Here is a 22988-nt window from a genome sequence, read left to right on the forward strand (position 1 = left end):
CTCATCAGTAGAGAGTCTGCAAGCTTCTGGGTGTGCATTTGCTCCTTAACCCAGGTGCCCAGCCCGTCATTAATTCTTTCTCTTTTACTAGTGGGGAGAGGAGGGAAGAGAAACTGAGGTCAGTATGTAAACTAAATGAATTCATTAATAATAAAAAACCCGAATTTGTTTAAACACAAAGAAGGAGATTACAGATAACAGGTTGGTTATTATTATTTTTGGTTTTTTTGTTTTGTTTTGTTTTGTTTTGCAACATAGAAGCTACTTTTTTGTTGAACAGATGAAAGCTAGCCAAATCTACAAACCAGATCATTATTATAGGTATGTGCACACATGCATGCACACATGTACACACACACACAGTCATCATGGCATCAGGAGAAGGAACATAAAATCCCAGACTACAACATAATAAAACAAAGCTTGAAGTAACTCACTAGGAATTTACAGGACGCAAACAAGAATATCTGGTGCAATTTGGCTTCTTAAAATATTCTTGGCCAGGTGTGGTGGCTCAGACCTTTCCTAACAGTGCTCAGGAGGCAGAGGCAGAGGCAGGCAGACTTCTGGGAGTTCTGGGCCAGTTAGAGCTGAATAGGAAGACCCTGCCCCCCCCATGACTACTGAGGGTTCTTGAGATCATTTTGGATTTTTATCTGCAACACTCCGGCTCCCCACAACACTCCGGCTCCCCACAACACTCTGGCTCCCCACAACCATGGAAGTTCTGACCACTCAGTCAGTCTGTAGAATTTCAACACAGCACAGCTTTTAAAGGAGACTATGGTTGGTACCCTCCTCCCTTTCCATCTGACTCTTACCCTTGGTACCAACGTCCATCCCTTCAGGGCAGGCTGGGTGGGGAAGTCCCCCTAACCCTGTGGGGTCCACAACTGTCTTCCGACCAGGTGTTGATACGGACACTGACGCAGAGCTGCAGCTAACTTCCCTCAGCTGAAGCAGGTCTGTGTCTCCGCACTTGGGGTCACCAAGCTTCCCTTAGCCAGAAGTAGACCCATGCCCCCACATTAGACTATTAGTCTATTGAAGCCACATCTCATCATTAAAAATATATTTCCTGAGTTTTCTCATGTGACAGGCACCCTTGAGCACCAAGGTTCATGCCAGTCCTCCACCCCTACGCCACATACATGCCTGTGATAGCACATGGTGTGTCATTAGTGTGTCCTGAGTGCAACATGCCAGCCATGAACAGTGAAAGCTGGAAGCCAGGAAGAAGTGCACTCTTCATGCACACAGCAGAAAAACGAGGCTGAGACAGAATACCGATAGACCCTGACTGAGAAAGAGAAAGGGCCGATCCCAACCCCTGAGGGGACAAAGACCAGCCCTCCCAGACCACAGCTAGCTCAGTAGTTTCCACTCCTCAGATAGACTCGGAAAGCCTGTGCCCAGAGCCGGATTTCTGTGCCCGTTCTCAAGAAAAACTGCTCCTCGAATCTATTAAAAGCTCCCTGGAGAGTGTGGTCAGTACTTAGGATTCCACTCCATATATTATGTTCTCGTGTTTCCCAGTTTGAAATGCCACAATGAACATAGCAGCATTACAGTGCAGCCCTCAGCATTGGCCAGTGTCATATTTAATCTGCTAGTTTCCTGGCACCTGCAGGAATTGGGAGCCTAGCAAGCGAGCCTTAGGCAGCCCTGTACCTGCCTGAGCACTTTGAAATGCTTTTAAGGTATTTATTACTCAGCACCTCATCTGCGAGCAGGCAGCTGTGGTCCAGGAAACTTAAGGCCACCTCCAAATGTGTGTCATGTCAAAGCCCATTATTGTTCGAGGTCACGGGATCATGCTGTGTATACCAAAAGTCCCAAGAAGTAACTGCTGCAGCTTGTCACCCCACAGACTGCCAGGAACTGGACTGATAAAGTGTCCCTGTCACCTGCAGTGTTTTTCACTGGGGAGCCCCGCATGTCTGTCTCATCACATCACACAACTGTGATACCTGTTAAGAGGTATCACATTCTTTGAGGCAAGACAATGAGCCATGTGCAGGGACCACGGATCTCTGTTTGGCTGTGCGGTCAAACTAGCTGACTGTGTGAGAGCTACGGGAGGAACCCCAAAGACGATGGCTAGACAAGTAAAAGTACTTCTGAGAGTTCCCCTGTTTTGGAAAAGAAAGAGATTAACCTCGCTGCACTGATTGACGATGCTCATGTATGGACGCTCAGGAGTCAGGGTGGGGTGGGAAGTGAGATCCAGATGGAATCAGGGACTCTGCAACTGGCCCTTGTTAGAAATTAATTATGATGGGTCATTTTCAAATGCTCCTCGAGCATTTGAATCCAATTACAAACAAACAGCAGCTAATGGCTGCTGGCCTAGCTATAACCCTACCCATCCAAACTCTAAACTACCCTACACATACACACACACCCAAACAGAGGACAGTAGAAAATTAGTAGCAGCCAACCTTTTGTTCAAGGTCAAGGGTCTTTAAAATAAATTGAATGGGGGGGGGAGGTGAGAAGGGGGGAGAAGGGGAGGGGAAATGGGGTTGGAATATAAAAATAATTTTAAAAAGAAAGCTAAAAACGAAATAAACTGGATGCAAACTCCCGAGATGGGTCCACCAAGCATGGCTCTTGTTGAGAGGAAGGTAAGTTCTAGACAACCCGTAAGATTGGTGCCCTCCTGATTATTGAAAAGGGGACGAGAGGCCATGTGTTAGGGTTTTACGAATTTTCATCTGCATTCAATGTGCCTGCCATACTGAGGCTGACACCCAACTTTCTAAGGTCATAAAGCAGACTGTCCTGAGTTCATGGCTCTCTCCGGCGCTCATACTACGAAATGATAATGCTTCTATTGTACAGCCAGGGTTACTGTTTCTCACAGCCCAAAGATGCCTTGTGTGCCCCAGGGCATGGTTCTCAAGCCTGTGCTTGACCCAGGCGACCCGGTCCTTCCAACTTTCCCAGGCATGGCTGATAAAAGGCTGGTCTGTGATGTACCACTGGGCTGGGGTCTTTCCAGGAAGAGGGGTGGAGTCAGATGCTGGATGGGAATGATGGACTGGGTGCGACCCTCCCAGCCACCTCCTTGGCTTCTGTTACTGATAGTTCAGTCATCTCTGTCTGCTGTAACAGACCACCACAAACTGGGTTTCAAAAGATAGCCACTTACGGTGCACAGTTTCACAAGCTGGAGGTGGGTTGGGCTCCAGCCGCAGCTCTAGAAGGCTACAGACTGCAACCACCTTGTTATATCTGCACATCAGAGAGAAAACACTGGAGAGCATTCCATGGCCCGTCTCATAAGGGCACTAACCTCATCCAGGGAGGCTCCATACTAAGACCTAGTCACCCTCAACGCCTTGAACATCACCATTCGGGGAAATGATTCCAATATACCAGTTTTGTAGAGACAAAGTGGCTGAACAAAATCTTCTAAGAGGGAAAGTTTCAAGTCAGGAAAGTATAGCATTATTTTAAAAACAAAACTTTCTAGGCTTCGAAACCACCACCTTTAAAACAGAACGGTGCCCAGGGCTCCTGGTATAAATACCCACTGTTCTCTCCTGTCTAAAACATATTCCCTAAGTGACCAGTGTGTCTTTCTAAACACACAGCATGTGTGAGCATTGCTGCTGCTCAAGGGAAGAGCAGAGGAACAGCAAGAACCCGGGGTATGGGCTGGAGAGATGGCTCAGTGGCTAAGTGTGCTTGCTGCTCTTAGAGAGGACAGGAGTTCAGTTCCCAGCACCATATCGGGTGGCTCATACCTGCCTGTAACTGCAGCTCCAGAGCAACAGGCAAACACACACACACATATTCACATGCATGCATGTACTTACACACACATTCACACACACACACATACATACCTACTCACACTTTCTCACACACACATACAAATACTCACACATGCACTCTCACACATGCACTCACACACACATACTCACTCTCACACACACATTCATGCACACTCACACACATTCATGCACACTCACACACACATACTCACTCTCACACACACATTCATGCACACTCACACACATTCATGCACACTCACACACACATACAACACACATACACTCACACACACACTTATGCACATACATACACACACTCTCACAGACACAGACACATATCACACACACACATGCATGCATGCACACACACTCACACACATCACACACTCTCACATACACACACACACATACACTCACACACACAGTCACACACACATCACACACATACACACACACATGTGATGGGAGATGTCATTCTGTAAATATGTTTCTCATACTGGTCTAATGAATAAAACACTGTTGGCCAATAGGAAAGCAAGACAGGCAGGAGTAGGAGACAAGGAGAAAAGAGGAAGGAGGGTCAAGATGGAGAGAATAGAACCGCCAGCCGCCTCTCTCTGGTAAGACCACGTGGAAATACATAGAAAATACATAGAAACGGGTTAATAATTAAGATAGAGCTAGCCGATAAGAAACTAGTAACTGGCCAACAGGATTAAAATACAGAGTCTCTGTGTATTATTTGGGGCTGGCGTGGCGGTGGGACAAGACTCGGCGGCGGGCAGAAAAAAACCTTACTCCTTACACACTCTCTCTTTCTCTCTCTCTCTCTCTCTCTCTCTCTCTCTCTCTCTCTCTCTCTCTCTCTCTCTCTCTCTCTCTCCTAAAAGGGAAAGAAGCAGTCCAGGGCTGAGGACGTAGTTCTTTGGGTGAAGTTGGTGCTTTCTTTTCTTTGCGTGCACAAACCCCTGCTGGCTTCCACACCAAACGCCACACAAGCTGGTCCTGTCGGCAGAGTCTGTAATCCCAGCACTTGAGAGGTGGAGGGACAAGGATCAGGAGTTCAGGGGCACCTTCAACTACACAGCTCTCATGCCAGGCTGGACGGCATGAGAGGGGACGACGCCAAACAGGTAAGGAAATGAACGGAAGCTGTGGCATATTTCTGCCCTTAGAATACACCTGTTCTACACTGCCCCATCTGCCTCAGAACCTGCTCGGCCTCTCTCCCTGCCCCATGGCAGCTGTTGAGGATGGATGGAGAAAAACTGCACGACCCAGGGAGGAAGTGATTCTCTTCCCTTTGCTCCAGCAGGTTCCAGAAGGTTTCTTATGCAGTCAAAGAATATGAAAAGAGGTATAAGGAAGCCAGTATCTGCCAATCAGTGGGAGGAGAGAGGGCAGAGGGTGTGTGTATGCGTAGTGGACATGCAGGGGTGAGGGGAAGTTCAGGGTGGCTGCTCAGTGTTGTCGGCATAACTGAATTATACACCTTAAAATAATTTGACAGGTAAATTTTACGCTACGTATATTTTACTGCGGTAAAAGCCGCCAATCAGTGAGGCCGGCTGCCAGCATTACTATCACTCAGGTATAGCACACAAATCTCTCATCAAGGACCTGCCTTACCATGCCTGTGGACTTCCTTACGCACATGTCACTGAAGGCCTGTCGCCATTAGTGTTGTTATAACTATTGCGTTGCTGTTATTATATGTCGTCAGTACCATTATACCATCATTGCTGATATCGTTACCATTCTCACTATTGATGTTACCGTCGTTGCTACCCACATCACTACCGCTATTACTGCCTATCTTAGATTTCTGCTGTGGGGGGAGAAACATCATGACCTCAAGCAACTTGAAAAGGAAGGGCTTTATTTATAGACCATCGTAAAGCGCAGTCAGGGCAGGGACTCAAGGCAGGGACTGATGCAGAGGCCATGGAAGAGTACTGCCTACTGGCTTGCTCCCCAGGCTTGCCCAGGCTGCTTTCTTGTATCACTCAGGACCACCTGCCCGGGATGGCTCCACCCACAGTGGGATCTTTAATTAAGAAAATGCCACACAGACACTCCCATACGCCCGTCTGATAGAGGTGATCCCTCAATTGAGTTTTCAACTTCCCAGATGACTAACCTGTGTCAGGTTGACAAAAAAATTCAGCTAGGACATTACTCTTACTGTTGTTAACATTCCTATTACTGTTACATTATTGATACTGTTACTATTTTATTAGTTCTGTCCCTGCTTTTACTATTACTATTGGTATTATCAGTATTATTATTACTATCTATTATCATTACTAGGGATTTTTGTGTTTATGTAGCTTAAGTAGCTACATAAGCTATTGGAGCAACCTAAAAGTCATCTTTAGACTCTAGAAGCCTAGACGCAAAATGTTGGTTTTACGGAGTAGTCATGAAAAGGTGGTGATGGATACTATACACATTATATTATGTTATATGCCATGTGGATTTCTGAACCCCCCCCCCTAAAAATCATGCTTTTCCTCCCAGGTGCTTTCCCTGGTAGCAGGTGATCGATCCCTACCCTTCATCTTCCTGCCCTCCAAATCTCTTAAACTCAATTACTCTCTACCCCAAGGTTTGATATTTTGCACACGAAAGCCCAGCAATCTGCTGAAGAAGGCAAGGCCATCGAGTGTGATGTCAGTTAGTACCTTGACAATGGATGTAGACCTAACTAAGGCACAGGCCTCCAGGCACACCTGCAATGGACTGTCTAGGTCATGTTAGCCTCTGGCTGCATCTGTAAGGGGATTGTCACCCTTTTTAGGTCCACAAACGTGGAGGTTTTGAGCAAATTGGCAGTAGATTCTATGAACGGTATGTTCTGTAGGATAGGTGTAATGAGTACATTTCCAACTCATGATATAATCACATCATGATGGCTTTATCAAGACAAGAACAGCTGTATAATCTCATTTACATACTTTGAGTGGCAGTCCCTCCTTCCTTCTACCTCATCTAAGGGCCCTGACTGCCTGGTTCATCTTTGTGTCCCTGTCACCCAGCCTAGCACCTGGCTCCCCAGCACCTGGGGCTCGTTGTTGAATGACAATAATGAGTAAAGTTGAGTCCAGAACTCCCCATGCTCTTTCTGATTGCCTCCCTCTCCTGCACCCATGCAAAGTCAATGAAATCTCACAGCTCCCAGCCAGCTAAAAAGTGTGGCCGCACAAGGCCAGGCTCCACACAGCAGAAATCTCCTACGTTTGATCTGCACAAGGTAGTCAGCATGTCACCTCCTTTTTTTTTTTTTTTTTTTTTTTTTTTTCTTAGATAGGGTATAGGACAGGAGGGACCAACCTCGAGGCAAATTCATTTCTAGGTTTCATGTTTCTGTGGTTCTGCTCTGTGCTTCCCTTGGCTTTAAACCAAGCCTCTTGGGCAGTTATTTTTGGCTCATTCAGAAATGGCTTCAAGCCAAGTTTTCATGTCCTGAATATTTGATGTGGGGCTTGTCTGCATGTAGCATTGATGGCGTTACTGCTGGTTTCTCGCTTTGTCCCTAACCCAGTTTCCTGCTCATATTCTGAGCAGTATGCTGGCCCGGTAGGGTACAGCGCAGAGATGAGTTCCTCGATAAAGAGAAATTTCTCAGCTCACAGATCTAGAAAATACTGTCTAGACTGTCCACAGTGTTTGATCTGTCCAGATTAGCAAAAGGCCTTTCAAATCCCTAATGGTGTGGCCGGCGGTGAGGCTGAAGACTCAGCTGTGTGTCCGCTTTCTGTCTCCTGTGGCTGCAGAGAGCTCATAATTGGGGCTGAAAATGCATCACCTTCTGTTTCTGGGCTGTGGCACTCTGTGTATTTGTTGGTATCTTGGACTTTTTTCCTCTGTTTGTTAATAAGAAAACAAGACACCGGAGGCTGGGGAGATGTGTAAGTGGATTTGCTGAGCAAGGACAGAGACCCGAGTTCTAATCCCAAGAAAACAAACAGCCAATGTGGACACCTATGCCTATAACCCAGCAGTGGGGAGTGAGAGACCTTCAGATCCCAGAAATTCTGACTTGCACACACACACATGCACATACAACACACACACCATACCACACAAATAAATAAAATTGGAGCATAGGCAAGTAACTTTCTATACTGCCTAGTTGTATGTCAACTCGACACAAGCTAGAGTTGTCTGAGAGAAGAAGGCTCCATAAGATCCAGCTGTAGACAAGCCTGTGGGGCATTTTCCTAATTAGTGATAGATGGGGGAGGCCCAGCCATTGTGTGTCATCCCTGGGCTGGTGGTCCTGGTTCTATAAGAAAGCAGGCTGAGCAAACCATGATGAGCAAGCCAGTAAGCAGCTCCCCTCCATGGCCTCTGCATCAGCTCCTGCCTCCAGGTTCCTGCCCTGTTTGAGTTCCTGTCCTGACTCCCTTCAGGGATGAACAATGATACACAAGTATGAGCCAAATAATTCCTTTCCTCCCCAACTTGCTTTTGTTCATGCCGTTTCACCGCAGCAATAGTAACCCTGACTAAGACACTAAGTCACCCAGCTATGCAGAGTTCAGATTAGGCTTAGATTGTAGAGGAGGGGCTGTGTGTGCTGTGTCATGAGCAGTGACCTAAAGTTAACATTTCATCATAGGAGGTCAATGGGGGAAACGGACTATCTAGGCCATTTGTTCCTTTTCCTGCTAGAAGGCATGAAGTTAAATCTCATATTGAGACCCATTTCTCCAGTGGAACATACATTTAGCTCAAGCTTAAAGGAAAGGCAAGTGGATTATACCCACTAACTGTACACACTTTTGAAGTGTGTTTTATTTTTTATTCTTTTCATTGTAGTAAAATATTCATGGTATAAAATTGCCATCTTAACCATCTCAAATGTAATTTAACGGTATTAAATTCAGCACGAAATGGCACCACCATCATGACTCTCACCCTGTACATCTCCTTTCAGCCTATAGAACTTAGACTCCATCCCCCACCTAGCACAGGCTAGCTCCTTACCCCTATCCCATGGCCAGCCCCAACAGCTGAAGTTCTACTTCCGTCTCTCACAACCTCTTTAACCAGAAGTGTTTCCAGCTTCCGGCTTTGAAATGCCAAGACTGGTATCAGGGAAAAATTAATTCCTCTGCAAGGTCATGTGCCACCTGAAGTCTTTCCCAGCCTCTGAGCCTCCTGCTGGTCTATGGGTCCTGCCTACTAAGCACAGGAACTCAGGAGGCAGGGAGAAGGAGAGGGGAGAAGGGAGGGAGGAGAAAGTGAGGAGTAAGGGAGGGAGGGAAAGAGGGAGAGGGGGGGAGGGAGGGGGGAGAGGTGGGAAAGAAAGGCATACTCCCTCCACCTCATAATCTGAGAAATGAACTCATAAAATTTCAATGGAAAGAGATTTCAAGTCATGACATTTTTGTGGAAGAGAAAACTGGGAGTGGATATGATCAAGATATGCAGCATACACAGACACTGTCAAAGGATAAAGAGAAACACTCTTTAAAAGAATGTCCGATTCCAATTAAAACATACAGAGTTAGTTGGTCCTGGGAGTTAGGATATGGGATGGGTGGCCTGGCCAGGGACATTGGAATGGCTGCCTGCTTAGCTGAACAGGTCTGTGCAGACTTTCCCACCCTCCATTCTGGGACTCTGGCAGGGTTTCCCATCTGTTCAAAGCCTCCCATTCACTGGACCACAATGCCTCACTTGATCTAACTGATGACCCAAAAAGCTTCAAGTAGCTCTCCATGGGTGGCCAACTAATTATGGAGGGTGTCTAGTTACAGCTGCCCATACTGGGTGAGTTTTCTATCCCATAATGGCTCTGGGAAGGAGTGGTAGGAGGTGTTGTCCTGATTAGGAACTTTCTCTAATAGGCTCTCTGGAGAGGAGAGGGGCAAGGCCCGTCCGTCCCCACCATGGGCAGTACAAGCAAGAGGAGGAAAACAGAAAGAGAAGCAACAGAGGAGGGTGGCTGAGCACCTCTACTAGGTTCTGCCGCCATTGGGCTGTTCAGCCTGCACACTTCCTGTCTTGGGGGAACAGTGCAAACTGGGAAGGGTTTCATCCACACCAGAAGATGACAGAAACAGAGAGTTTATTAGACATACTACAGTATATCCTGAGTATGCGAGGCAGGTAACAAAACCTGCACAGAGACATTCTCGGGGTGCTAGTATGGAGGAAGTGTCTACGCTGGCACTGGAGTGTTCCGGTATCACTGTGCTCTGGTTGTTTAGGCGTTACCATGTGGCACTCCTGTGCGAGCTCCTATCTGGACGGTTAGGTAGACATGCTTTTATGGAACGTGCAGTATGAGCTGTTTCTTCTTCTTAGAACTGGTTATCTGTAGAAGGCAGCACAAGAACCCAGAGAGCACACGATGGTCAAAGCCTGCCCCAGGGACAGTCTTGAAGATGGCAAGATGGCTCATTGGATGAAGGTACCAAGACTGATGGCCTAAGTTTTGTCCCCAGAACCTGCATGACAGAGAGAACCAACTCCCTCATATTGTCCTCCAGCCTCCATCCATACACCCATTGTGACGAGGGTGTGTGTGGGGGGGGGATGTGTGTGTGGTATGTAATAATGAATGTGATTTGTAATGATTAGAAATGCAATCACTACACCTTACGACAGACTGTATAAGGGTTTGTTAACTATTTCTGGTTCTGCCCAGAGGTTAACAGCAGCCATCCTGGCCATCCATCCTAGGATAGCATCCACACTCGCCACGTCCATGTGTGCCGTCAAAAGGTCCCCGGGCCAGAGGGGTACCCTGCCTGAGGCCTGGGAGGCAGACAGTGAACAGAGTCTTCTTGTCTTGTCAGGAGGCCACCATGTGCACTGCCCTCTGCTCAGGACCGCAGGCGCCACATACTGAGCAGCTGCTTTAACCCACACATGGCTCCGTTGCCGGGTTCCTCGTGACAGGGAGCCCAGGCTAGCCTCCCAGCTATCCCCGTGAGACTAGACCTCCCTGAACAGTACCCCACATGCGCCCCAGCTTTGTGTTTTGTGACAGGGTTGCTCTCTAAGCCTTATCTTAACCCAACAGCCCTGCCCTGGTTCCTCCCTGCCTGCGGTGCAACTCTATCCCAGAGGACCCTCATCTCTGTGCTCCCCTCCTCGGAGAGGAAACCCAGAAGGGGTTTCTCTGCTCCTTCCAGCGGATGTCTTCAGGGACCTGAAAGAACAAAGGAACTGAAATGATGACCTGTGACCCCTGCCTCCCTCAGCCCGTGAGCGACGAAAGGAGCTTCCTTTGCTGCTTCTATTGCCTTGAGAGCCCTGTGCCTGAGGCTCGCGTCTCATTTGGCTCTACCGTCTTCCAAGCCAGTAACAAAGTGGTTCTGTCCCCTGGTTTCCCCTAAAAGGGCTCCTTCCTGAAGAGGGCTCACGGTGCTTCCACAGACAGACTGGCAGAGGCAAGCAGCAGGGCTCCCTCCACCATGCTCCCCATCTGTGCTCCCCACAGGAGCTCCTCCTTGAGTGTTGAAGCTGAGCATTCTCCTGCCATCTACCTAAGAGCTCTCCACTAAAACTGGCTGTTCTGCTCTGCACAGGTGAAAATGCTCGCACCAACAGGAAAGGCGGCACGTGCCAGCACGACACGGGATTCCAGGGATGTGAGCACAGAGCTGATGCAGGCTCCTTTGAGGAAAAGGAGGAAACACGCACATCCATCCCTCTGCTGCATTACTAAATGTTACGTCTGACCTGTAGGCAGGTCACACCTGTACCAGGCTTTTTCTTTTGGGCCATCAACCGTCTCCCAAGTCATGACATGGAGACTTATTACTAGTTATGAATCATCAACCTTAGCTTATGCTTGTTTCTTGCTAGCTCTTATAACTTGAATTACCCTGTTTCTTTTCATCTGCGTTTTTCCCCAGAGCTTTTTAACCTTTCTTTCTGTATATCCAACTTTCCTGCTTCCTCCACTGGCTGGCTTACAGCTGCCAGGCTTCAGGCCCCAGGAATATTCCTCTCTTTCTCCCTCATTCTCTTCACTCCTTCTTCTTGATTCCTGCATATTCTTTCTGCCCACCAGCCCTGCCTAGCCCTCTCCATCCTAGCGATTGGCCATGTAGCTTTTTATTAGACTAATCAGGTGCTTTAGGCAGGCAAAGTGCAACAGCAACACATCTTTACATAACTAAACAAATGTAACACACCTTTGCATCATTAGCAGCGGCAGCAGAAACAAATGTAGCACACCTTTACACAGCTGAAGTAATATTCCCCAGCTTGAACAAATGTAACACATCTTTACACAGTTAAGAAATACACAACAGAGGCCTACCTGGTTTCTTGCATTTCTGTCATCCCAGAACTTGGGAGGCCCCTGGAATACAAGCCCCCATAAAGTCAGGGGCCTTGGTCTAGTTGTGGTGGTTTCCTCTTCTCTAGAGCAGCAGTTCGCAGCGTATGGATCAAGACCCCCGCAGGTCACATATGTAAGATATCCTGCATGCAGATACTTACAGTGCAATACACGGCAGTAGCGAAATTACAGTTACAAAGTAGCAATGAAATACTTTTACAGTTGGTTGGGGGTCACCACAGTGTGAGGAACTAAGTATTAAAGGGTTGCAACATCCTGCAGGTTGAGAAGGAGATGAGGAGGCCACCAGGCTGTGATGTTTGATCAAGGTCTGCTTTAAAAAGGCCAGAACGTGGCAGTCGAGAGGGTGCCTGCTGTGTAAGCATGGGAACCTCACTTCAAGCCCTCAGAATCCCCACACAAAAGCTCCCTGGTAACAGCTGAGACCTGGGAGTACATGTTCACCACCTCCTCCTACTTGCCACCCCAGTGCTGGTCACTCTGGTTTGGATCTGCTCTCTGAGGTCATCTGCAGAGGCATCACTCAAGTGGCATACGGTCCAGACTCGGGGACTCTTGTCTCCTTGTGAATGTGACTGAGCCCTACGCCACCTACACTCTGGGGCAGTGCCCAGACAGTTTATCTAAAACATTAGCAGCCCATGGCTGGGCACCAAAGACAATACACATAGGGGGCTCTGCCAAGAGAAATGGCTCTTCTAGGGCAAGAGGGTGTAATCACTGTCAAAACACAGGCACAGCTTGGGGGGGGGGGTTCACATAAGAACACAACAAGGAACATGAGCAAACAAAGAAGAAATCTATGTCAGATTTCTCAGATGCCATCCATCCTGTCTCGAAGGAATTCCCACCCGCAGTCAGACTGTGAAGCTCTGCAGTGTGGTCTTGTTGTCGTCTACCTATCGTGATCATGCTCATTTTTTCTACCAATTAATTAAAAAGCGGGGGAAATTCTCAGACACAGCAGGCAGCCACAGGCAACAGATTCATTAAAAGTGAAGATGCATACACAGCAAGACACACAGAGAGGAAGACGCCCCAAAGGCCATGGAGAACCAAAGGTTTTAAGTGGCTTTGGTGGCCCGGGATGGAACCCTCTCCCCTAACTTTAAATTTTGTACTGTTCAGCTTAAAGAAAGCGTGGCATGCTTAGAACCAGGTTCAACATGGCTTGCCAGCTAGGACCAATCAACCAGAAGGGAGACCACACCTTTATCTCAAGTCAGGAGGACAAGGAAAAAGCTGGAAGTTTGCCACTATTGTCTATCTTTGGTCCCTTTCCCTGTCTGTCTGTCTGTCTCTTCAGGGATCTATCCAGCTCCTAGCTCTCAGTCAGTGTGTAAATGCAAACAAAGATTATCAAGGAAAAACAGAACGACCCAGCAAGGCCTAATTATTATGAAGAGCTCACAGTCGTGTGTATGCTGGAAAGAAGTTGTACGTTGGAGGAGAAGAATCTACAGTACATGGACATTCTTTCCAGCCAGAAATCCCCAAATAATTGGTCTTGCACCATTGGAAAAACTTCTGAGGCACAAGCAGCATTTAAAACAGGCACCACCACCCCACACACGCACCTGCTAAAGGACCTAAGGGTTAGCTCCCACCAATTTCAACGTGAGTCCTGGCTGCCTTCTTCTTTGTGAGTGTGTGTGGGAGGGGGCACTCGCATGTGTGTGTGTGTGCATCCATGTGGGTGGAGTGTCTTCCTTACTCGGGTCTCTCACTGAAACCGTAGTATTTGGCTGGAGGGACTGGCCAGCGAGTCCCAGCCCCTCTGTCTCTGCCTCCCCAGTGCTGGGATCACAGCCATGTACCCCACACCCAGCCCCTCTCTGCTGTGCCCTTTTCTCACGGCTGCAGGACTCTGGGCCGAGATGAAGATCCTCATGTCCTTGTGTTCAGCACAGGGGAGAACTATCAACAAGATTAGAGTGGCCATTTTAAGTAGGAAAGTCAGGCTTGGGGATGTTAACCGAATTTTTATGTAGTGTGATCACTCTCCTCTCTCTGGTCACAGAGCTTGCTAGTTAGAAATACTGTCACATTCAATAACTGTGTGTGAGCAGCAGCTGAGACAGGCACCACACTGGATGCTAGAGACATTAAGTGATAAGATTGAGATGGCCCAGAAAGGACAGCATGACTCTAGAATAACAGACTCTAGAATAATAGGCGGCCACATCTGCCTCACAGACAAGGGACGTACCTTGTATAGCCTGCCAGTCTGCAGCCTTCAAGGCTAGCTGTGCCCTGGATATTTTCATTACACATCCCGCTGACATCCAAGCCCGTTGCAAATCGTCCACATTTAAGAGCAGATGAGGGGTTGGGGCAGCCAGGACAGGAGCTGTCTTCCAGGGGACCGCTGACACATGTCACTTTTCTGCCTTTTCCTTTCCAACAAGAATGCGAGTTGTTCTCTGAGACCCTGATTTTCTGCGTGGCTTTACCCTCCCTGGAGTTTCGTCTTGGCTACCCGAGTCACATGGATTCTTTTCCCTTTGGGAAAGCTTGCAAGGGAGAGAATGCATTCCCACACTCAGAGGGGACCCAGAACTGCATTTCCAAGCATTGGCAGCTCCAAGGGGTTTTAGTCTTAAATGACTGTATTTGGTGTGAAAGATAAACACATTACCCCGCCCTTGCTTTAAGGAAAAGGACTCCTGTTTGTAAAAGCAAGCTAGTTTTAAGTACCTTTCTATTAACAGTCTTGATGCACTTTCTAAAAGCTTTCTTTCCTCTGCGCCTTCCATCCAGCCCTTGTCAAGGCTTGTAGTGATTTGTTATCTGTGAGGCTGTGTTTTAATATCTGCAGCTGTGAGCCCCAGAAACGCCCCCCGGGTTCACGTTGGAGAGCCTTTCCTTCACAGGACAGGAAAGTTTCTCACAACAGTGTGACTTTTGCTTAAAGGGGGAAACAAGCATGTGAACACTGTTTCCTTTGGAATCCGGGTTGCCTCAGTGTAGACATGACCTTTGGGGCTTGGGTGACACCCACAGGCCTCAATGCCTGTCACTCCGGGACTCTGGATTAGACACAGAGACGGTGAACCAGGCAGAAGGAGGCTCCACCTTTCTCTCAGGTGACAGCCCTGTGCACTTTGCTTTCTCACACTGGGGCGTCCACTGATTCAGAGGATGGCGCAGCCTCTCTCCTCAGGCGAGGGCTCAGTGGCCTCCTCACTTTTCGGTGCTCTCACGGAGCCAGTAAAATTCCCTGCAGTCTGCACAGCTCACCCTGCTTATGTTAGGAGGTAAACGTCCATGGTGTGCTGTGTTACTCATTCAGACTGAGGTGTGCTGCCTGCTGACCAATGACCTCCGCAACGATGCCTGTGTTCGAATCCCTGAATCCCATGAGCGGGGACTTCCAGGGCAAGAGACACTTCGTAGACGTGATTGTGGATTCTTCTCTTATGTTCAACAAATGCTTACTGTCCTTGATATGCCAGCCCGGTCTACAGGCAAGCATGAATCCCTGCAGTGAAGATTTCTTTCCAAGTGGGAAAAAAGACAATGAAAATACCGCTCGTACTAAGAAAAAAGTAAAGCAGGGAATGATAGGGAGGTCCTGAGCTGTGTGAGAAAGCAGGCTGAGCAGGACATGGGAAGCAAGCCAGTGAGCAGTGTCCTCCACTGCCTCTGCTTCAGCTCCTGCCTCCAGGTTCCTGCCTTGAATCCCTGCCCTGGCTTCCTTCAGTTATGGACTGTGGACTATGTAAATAAACCCATTCCTCCCCCAGTTTGCTTTGGTCAGTGTTTCATCACAGCAATAGAAACCTAACTAAGGTACTACATTTATCCCTAACAGACTCCAGAGCCCTCCGGCCCTGAAAACTGGGGCCAGGCACAATTTTTCACATGGAGCAGCTCCACCTGAGAGGCTGCAATTGATCATGAGGTGTCAGACCAGAGTTGCCATCCACAGTTTTTGCACCCTGGGGCCTGGGAAAGACACGCCATCTCTGGTGAAAGGGTCCAGCGCTGCCATGAGAGTGTGCTTGCCCACTCTCTGTTCCTGTCCATTTTTACATGTTTAGCTTTCCTTTCCCAACCAATTCCTTTGTTTAATCCTCAATAAACCTCCTTGTATTGATTCCCATTTATCTCTTGCAAGGAATTTAAAGGCTTAATGTCAATATCAATTTCCGAAGCAGGTTAGCAATTGAGAAGAGAGCTTTCTTTGGATCGGTACTCCCTCTCAACTTGAAACTGAGCAATTAATAATGATTTGGCAAATGATTTCTCTGCAAAGAAGCGGGTGCCAGTAGGATAGAAAACTGGTCATGCTTTCCTCCACCAGGTTTTTGTGCAGACGTCACAAGTGCTTGAAGGGGCAAAAAGCTGCCCTTGAAGCTGTGTCCCACGAGCTGTGGATGGCATTACCGCTTTGCCAGGAACTAATGAAGCCCACTTGGTAAGGAGCCTATGCCTCCTCCTGCCTCTGTGTATCAACACCTCATCGCCCTCTCGCTGACTGCAAATCGACAACTCCGCTGTCCATCTGGGTGACTTAGAAGAAATTCACAGTTGCTAGCGGACTTGCTGGCAATCCCACCTTAGTTGATCGAGGAAGTCTTAGGCGGCTTCTGTTCCAAATGTGAGGGCCAGTGACTCCTCCTGCATCTCTCAGCTCACATGGCAACACCTTCCTAGCTTTAGGGACAGCTCCAGCAGAGGATGGCAGGGGCTTGTGATGACACACCACCACACACGGAGATAAGTAGATTTTCCTGAAAGGTTAGAAGAGAAGACAGGAATTTAGGGCAAATGGGACGGGCTGTCTTTCCAGGAGCCATGCAGAGCTTCCTTTGCAGAGCCAGCAAGCACTAGAGAGCGGCCAAGACCTTAACAGTGTCAGTTGCTCCCACCTGGAGACCATCAGGTGTTTTCTATACCCTTTCTGCTGCTGGGGTCCTCCTCAGGGCATACACCTAGGGTGCCAGGGTAATCTCAGCTGTGTGAGCTCCCCTACATGCCTGTGGCCTCTTCCTCTATCCCAGATGTTTATTTCCACGAAAACATCAAGCTGGCACTGACTAATTAAAAAAAAAGCACATCCACACACACTCACATTCTCTCTCATTCACACATGATCACACACTCAAACACACTCACATTCTCTCTCTTATTCACACATGATCACATACTCAAACACACTCATATGAGCTTCAACACTTTAATACACATTCATACATGCACACATACACTCTCAACCACCACCCACATTCATGTACATGCTCTTACACACACACACATACGTGCACACACACTCACGTGTGTGCACACACTCACACATGCGTGCACACACACGCACACACACCATGAAACATACTATACACTAGTAACCAACTTTAAAAGAACAGTTACAGCTCACCTCATATTCCGAACTAAAGTAACTGCAGCGTGTGAGATTTTTTTTAAAGAAACAACTCCCGTGGGAAGGAGAGATGGAGAGTGGGTATAATATGGAGGGTAGGTGATGTGTAGACAGATACAAAGAGGTGGATAGCTAGTGATGGGTGAAGAATAGATGGGTGGTGTCCAGCCCGTCGATGGAGAAAGAGTTAATAGTTACTCTCTCCAAAGCTGACATCCTCCAGCCTTTCTGTCAGAGCAGGCACCCAAGGATCCCTGCTTCCATCTTTCATCTTTCCAAACATCTGTTCTTCCCAGCAGTGAGAAGATGGCTTCACTGACAACTTCACTAGGGATCTCAGATCTATGTGTTCCAAGGAAAATCCACACTAGGATTTATTATGGTCCCATCTGGACCCTGGGGAGCAGCAGAGGGAGCAGCTGCTTTCTGAGGCCCTTGCCAAGGACCTGAAAATCAGCACACCCTTGACCTCACGTAGAAGCTTCTCTATTCCCCTACCCCAACACAAAGTTTCCAAGTCACCATCTGGCACTTCCTGTCTTCCCTGGTCCCTCCCATTTGGCCCCTGGTAGGGAGCTCACAGCCCTGGGAAGGTTTGAGAACACAGCAGAAGATGGGTCCAAGGACAAAAGGTAGAGCCAGGACACAGATGTGCTTTTGCTCAAGCTCACATCCAACAGACCTCACACCAGCTCAGACTGGATGCACGCTCACGCCACTCCTTAGTACAGACTGGATAGAGGTCACATTGCAGTCGCAGCTGTCCTCAGAGTCCAGAAACCAACACATTGTCTCAAGAGTCCAATGAGCCAAAAGCAAGCCGCAAAGACCCCAGCAACGATCTCCGTGGACGAGCGTCAGAAAGACCACCTCTTGCTTTCTTTGCCTGACACGCCCGCTTCTTCTGCCTGTTTCTTACAAGCCTGAGAACGAGCCTGCAGAAATCCCATGTCCCTGATCAGTCTCTGTAAGAGCAACCAAGCCTGCGCCATCTTTGAAAGTGGGGGAGGGATCATGTCATGTGTTTCTACTTACACTTAGCTCATATTTAAGATGCAGCCCTGTTAGTCTGTTTTTAAATTACATTTATTCATTTATTTATTCTGTGTGAAAATGGATGGAGTCGTGTGCAATATGTCGTACATGTTGGTACCTTGTGAGATCTTGTGAGAGTCAGTTTTCTCCTTCCTCGGGGTGGATCCCGGGGACCAGACTCTGGTCATTAGGCTCGGTGTCTAGTAAAAGGAGAACATAAAACTGCACAATGGGACCTTGAGGGCGGGCTCAGCCATGAAGAGCCCTTGCTGCTCCTGCAGAAGACTTGGGCCCCGTCCTTGGCACACACACAGTATTCCCAATTGCCTGAAATCCAGCTCTGTGGAACCTCGTGCCCCCCCCTGGCCTCTGGGAGCACTGCACACATGTGATATACATACACACACCCAGGTACACACATAGACACATAAACAAATTAGTCCTTTTGAAAAAGAAAAAAGTAACTCCTTAAAGCAATAGCAGAAGGCAAATTAAAAATCCTACCAGACGACATATTTGGGTAAGTTGGGTAAACAGCACCCCCGCTATTACACAGCCTTGAGAATGAGCGAGCGCTTGGTTCAAATATGGGGTTTTCTTCCACAGACGAGCACAGTGAGCCGCAGAGGCTTTGCTTCTGAGGGGTCACTCGCTCCAGGCTGTTCACAGACCGCACAGGTAAGGTGCCCACTCACACGTGGGGCAGGGTTCTTGGCTTCCCACACGGGGCAGTTTGACACTGATGACTAGGGCAAAAATAACCTTGACTTTTATAGACTAGGAATCTTTTTTCCCAAGGCCGTGGCCTATAATTTTATTAAACGGAATGGTTCAAAATAAGTTTCCCTGGGAAGCTGAGAACAGAGAGAGGCCAGAAAGTCCCTGATTTAGTTCCAACATAGCCCCTCTGCCGCTGCCTGCGAGTTCAACCCCGCACCCCTCTCCTGGAACACCCGAAGTCATGCTTGGATGTGGGCAGCCAGCTACACTTAGCTTGTTGAAGAAGCCCACATCTTCAGGAATGGCAGCCCCATCTTTCAGTTCTGGAGGTTGGAAAGCTTGGGAAGGTTCCAGAACTTCTCTCTGCCCACCATTAGCCCGGTCAGTAGACTCTCTCCAGAAGTTGTCCATTCATCAGGCATGCCTGGGAGGCCTGTTAAAGCCTTCAGCTCCATTCCCCACAGAGCTCCAAACCCTATCTCCTGGCATTTCATAAAAGCCCTGTGCCCAGAGGAACCCTTAGAGCTCCCTCACAGTCCTCTCTCTGCTCCTCACTGGTCACATGCAGCCCCCTCCCCCATTCCTCTCATGTCCTAATGGGCCAGCTTCATGACCTTTGCCTAGATGTCTGGACACCCTCCTCTCCAACATCCCCAGCACACTCTACTGCTTCCTGGCCAATGGCCACCCATCTGTCCTACCCGCTTCTTTGCAGAGTCCTCGGAATGCCTTATCATACATCCCCTAATGCTAATACACAATTCGCTATGCATTATGCTTGTTAATCATTATCTGGCCCCCAGGTACCCAGCCCTGCATGTGAGATGTTCCCTCCTCAGAGCCAGAAAAGCCAGTGAGCTATCCTGGCCTGGGATGCACTTTCTCTTGGCCATCTTGGTTGTAAATATCCCCCCCCAAAACAGCCCAAAGTTCTGCACTCATAAAATAGTTCATCATTACACTATTCAAGAATTAAATTTGGCCATTTGCCTTCAAGAGTCTGCATAAATTACATTATTGTAACAGGAACACGGTGATGGTTTCCAGGCTCCGAGCTGCTTGGGGAAGATGTTGCTTTTGTAACATGCTCCATCTCCTGGGGTCCCGAGTCTCCAAACGTAGACTGAAGTACATAACTCTTACGGCCCAGGCAAGTGCTTAACTTTTTATTACCAGCTTTGCCCCTGTACCCTTCTCCTACATGCTCTCCTCTTCTAAACATTTGTGACATTCCTCGGTGCAGAATTAGGGAGGAGGGTTGGTGTTTCTTTCCACGATGAGCCCTCCCCTGGTTAGGCGGGGCTTTACCTCTGTGTAGCATCAGCTCCTGGGTGCTCAGGTGGTACATGGAGAGCAGCGAGTTGTAACATCCCGAGTGCGGTCTCCATCAGGCATCCTGAGTCCCCTCCTTGCCCCTGCCCTCTCCAAGGCCATCTTTCATATCCTGCTTGAGTGATTGAGATTTCTTGCCACTGGGAAACACGGGTCCTCTCCAATATTGCCCTGGCTGCACACTCTCTGATACCAGGCAGAATCTTTCTAAAATCCTGTGGTCTATAAATGTGTTCTATGTGTTGGGCTCCCAAGCATAGACTAGCTGGTCTGGTAGCCCAACCATGGTGCCCGGAAGCTGACACAGGTCCCTGTTTGGGTTGTGTCCCCTTCTGTCCTCTGTAGTACCAGAGCTGCTGAAGAGGAAGGTGACCGGGAATCTCAGTGGTTAGAGCCTCCAACAACCATGAAGAGGCTGCCCAGTCAGCTTCTCTGGGTCAGGACTCAGAACTGACAACACATGTTTGCTTATCAGCGCAGCTTTCCAAACTCTGGGTTTTCCTCCTGGAAAATTGTAAGGCTTGAGCAACGTTTTAAGAAAATAAATAAATATATAAGCTGGGCAGTGGTGGCACACCCCTTTAATCCAAGCACTCAGAAGGCAGAAGCAGGTGGATCTCTGTGAGTTGGAGGTCAATTCGGTCTACAAGGGCTAGTTCCAGGACAACCAGGGCTACACAGAGGAATTCTGTCTTGAAAAATCAAAAAAACAAAGGAAAAAAAGAAAATAAAAAAAATAGCCAAGCTCATAACTCAGCAGAAGGAATGTTTACAATAAGCGAGAACACTGATCAAAAGCGCCAATTTAAAGAATGGTGTAGCTTTCTCAAAATTATACAACCTCTGATTTCGCTGTTCACTGTGGTTTCATCTCTCAGCCTTCAAAGAAATGCCAGGACACTGGACAGGATGAAAGGAAGAGTGATTAAAGAGAAGAAATCGGCAGCAGCAGCGGCACCGGAGGGCTCAGAGCCCCGCACGAGCCTGAAGTCTGAGGCTAGACTAGATTGTATTCCTGTATGTTCTCTCAGAGTTGAGCTCAACGCCTGGAAAACGTGCTTTTTAAAGAGGGGAAACTGTGAGCCTGCCTCAGAGACAGGAGAAAGCAATGAGCTCTGCCAGCTCTGCCAGGGGGTCACATGCAGACACCGGTGTCCTCAGCGACAGAAGGGGACAGATACAGCAAGAGGCAGGGGACAGAGCTTCCTGGAGGAACCCGGAGCTACTGAAAGGGCCCTGCAGTGTTTCGAGGCTGTGTGATGTTTCAGTGGGACACAACACTGTCGTCATCCGGAACGGAACCAAGAGATCCAGCTACCAAAAAAGAAGGCAGGAGTAATCTCATAGTTTTTTAACTTAAATTTATTTCTTTCGTTGACACTGGCCTGGGTCCTGCTCCTTGTACTTTCCAGGGGAGTGACCTGTCCTTTAACAAATTGCTGAAGCCAAGCTTCATTAGAAATGCTACAGAAGAGCTGGGAAGAAGGCTCAGCTGGTAAAGGTGCAGGCTACCTGCATAAACTGTCTACACGGCTGTTCCAGGGTGTGGTTAAAGGGGAGGTTTTTACTGTAGATATGAGGGGGAGGACAGCTGTGTGTGTCTGTGTGTGTGTGTGTGTGCGTGTGTGTACGTGTGCGTGTGTGTGCATGCGTGCCTTGTGTGTGTGCACATGTGTGCGTGTGTGCACACGTGCATGTATGTGTTGTGCATGTGTGTGTGAGTGTGTGCGTGTGTGCATGCGTGCGTGTGAGTGTGGGCGTATGCGTGCGTGTGTCTGTGAGTGTGTGTGCGTGTGTCTGTGTGTGCGCATGTGTGTGCATGCATGCGTGTGTCTGTGTGTGTGAGTGTGTGCGTGTGTCTGTGCGCGTGTGTGTGTCTATGTGTGTGCCTGCGTGCGTGTGTGTGCACGTGTGTGCATGCGTGTGTGTGTGTGCATTCCAAGGCACTTTTCTCTCATGCACCCCCATCCCAGCTTCAGAACCAGTTAGCATTTGCTTGCTGACTGCAGAACACAACAGTTACATGCTGGTTTTAGAAAATTTCAGCCAAACTCCAGCACATCCAGCTGTTCAAGGAAGAGATTCCCAGTTGAGTTTTAGAACAGCCGCCCTTCCAGTACCTAGAGTGATGCCCTGGTCATTCATTCTGGGTATTCCAGAAGAACCAGCAAGTGGGGTGTAATCACAGGGTAGGACGGTCGGGAGACAAGCCTGCTGGACTTGCAAGAGGAGGCCTGCCTGGGAACTGTTAGTGCCTCAATTTATGTGAGGGGTTGAGAGTTCCACAGTGTTAGTAATGTTTGCATTCTCGTTGTTATGTGATATGGACAAAACATCCACTCAATGTCAGGCCCTGAGCTCCAGAAACTCAAGTAGCCTGTGATGTTCATGGGAGAAAACAGGAAAA

Source organism: Phodopus roborovskii, unplaced genomic scaffold (assembly GCF_943737965.1).
Source record: "Phodopus roborovskii unplaced genomic scaffold, PHOROB, whole genome shotgun sequence".
NCBI lineage: Eukaryota > Metazoa > Chordata > Mammalia > Rodentia > Cricetidae > Phodopus > Phodopus roborovskii.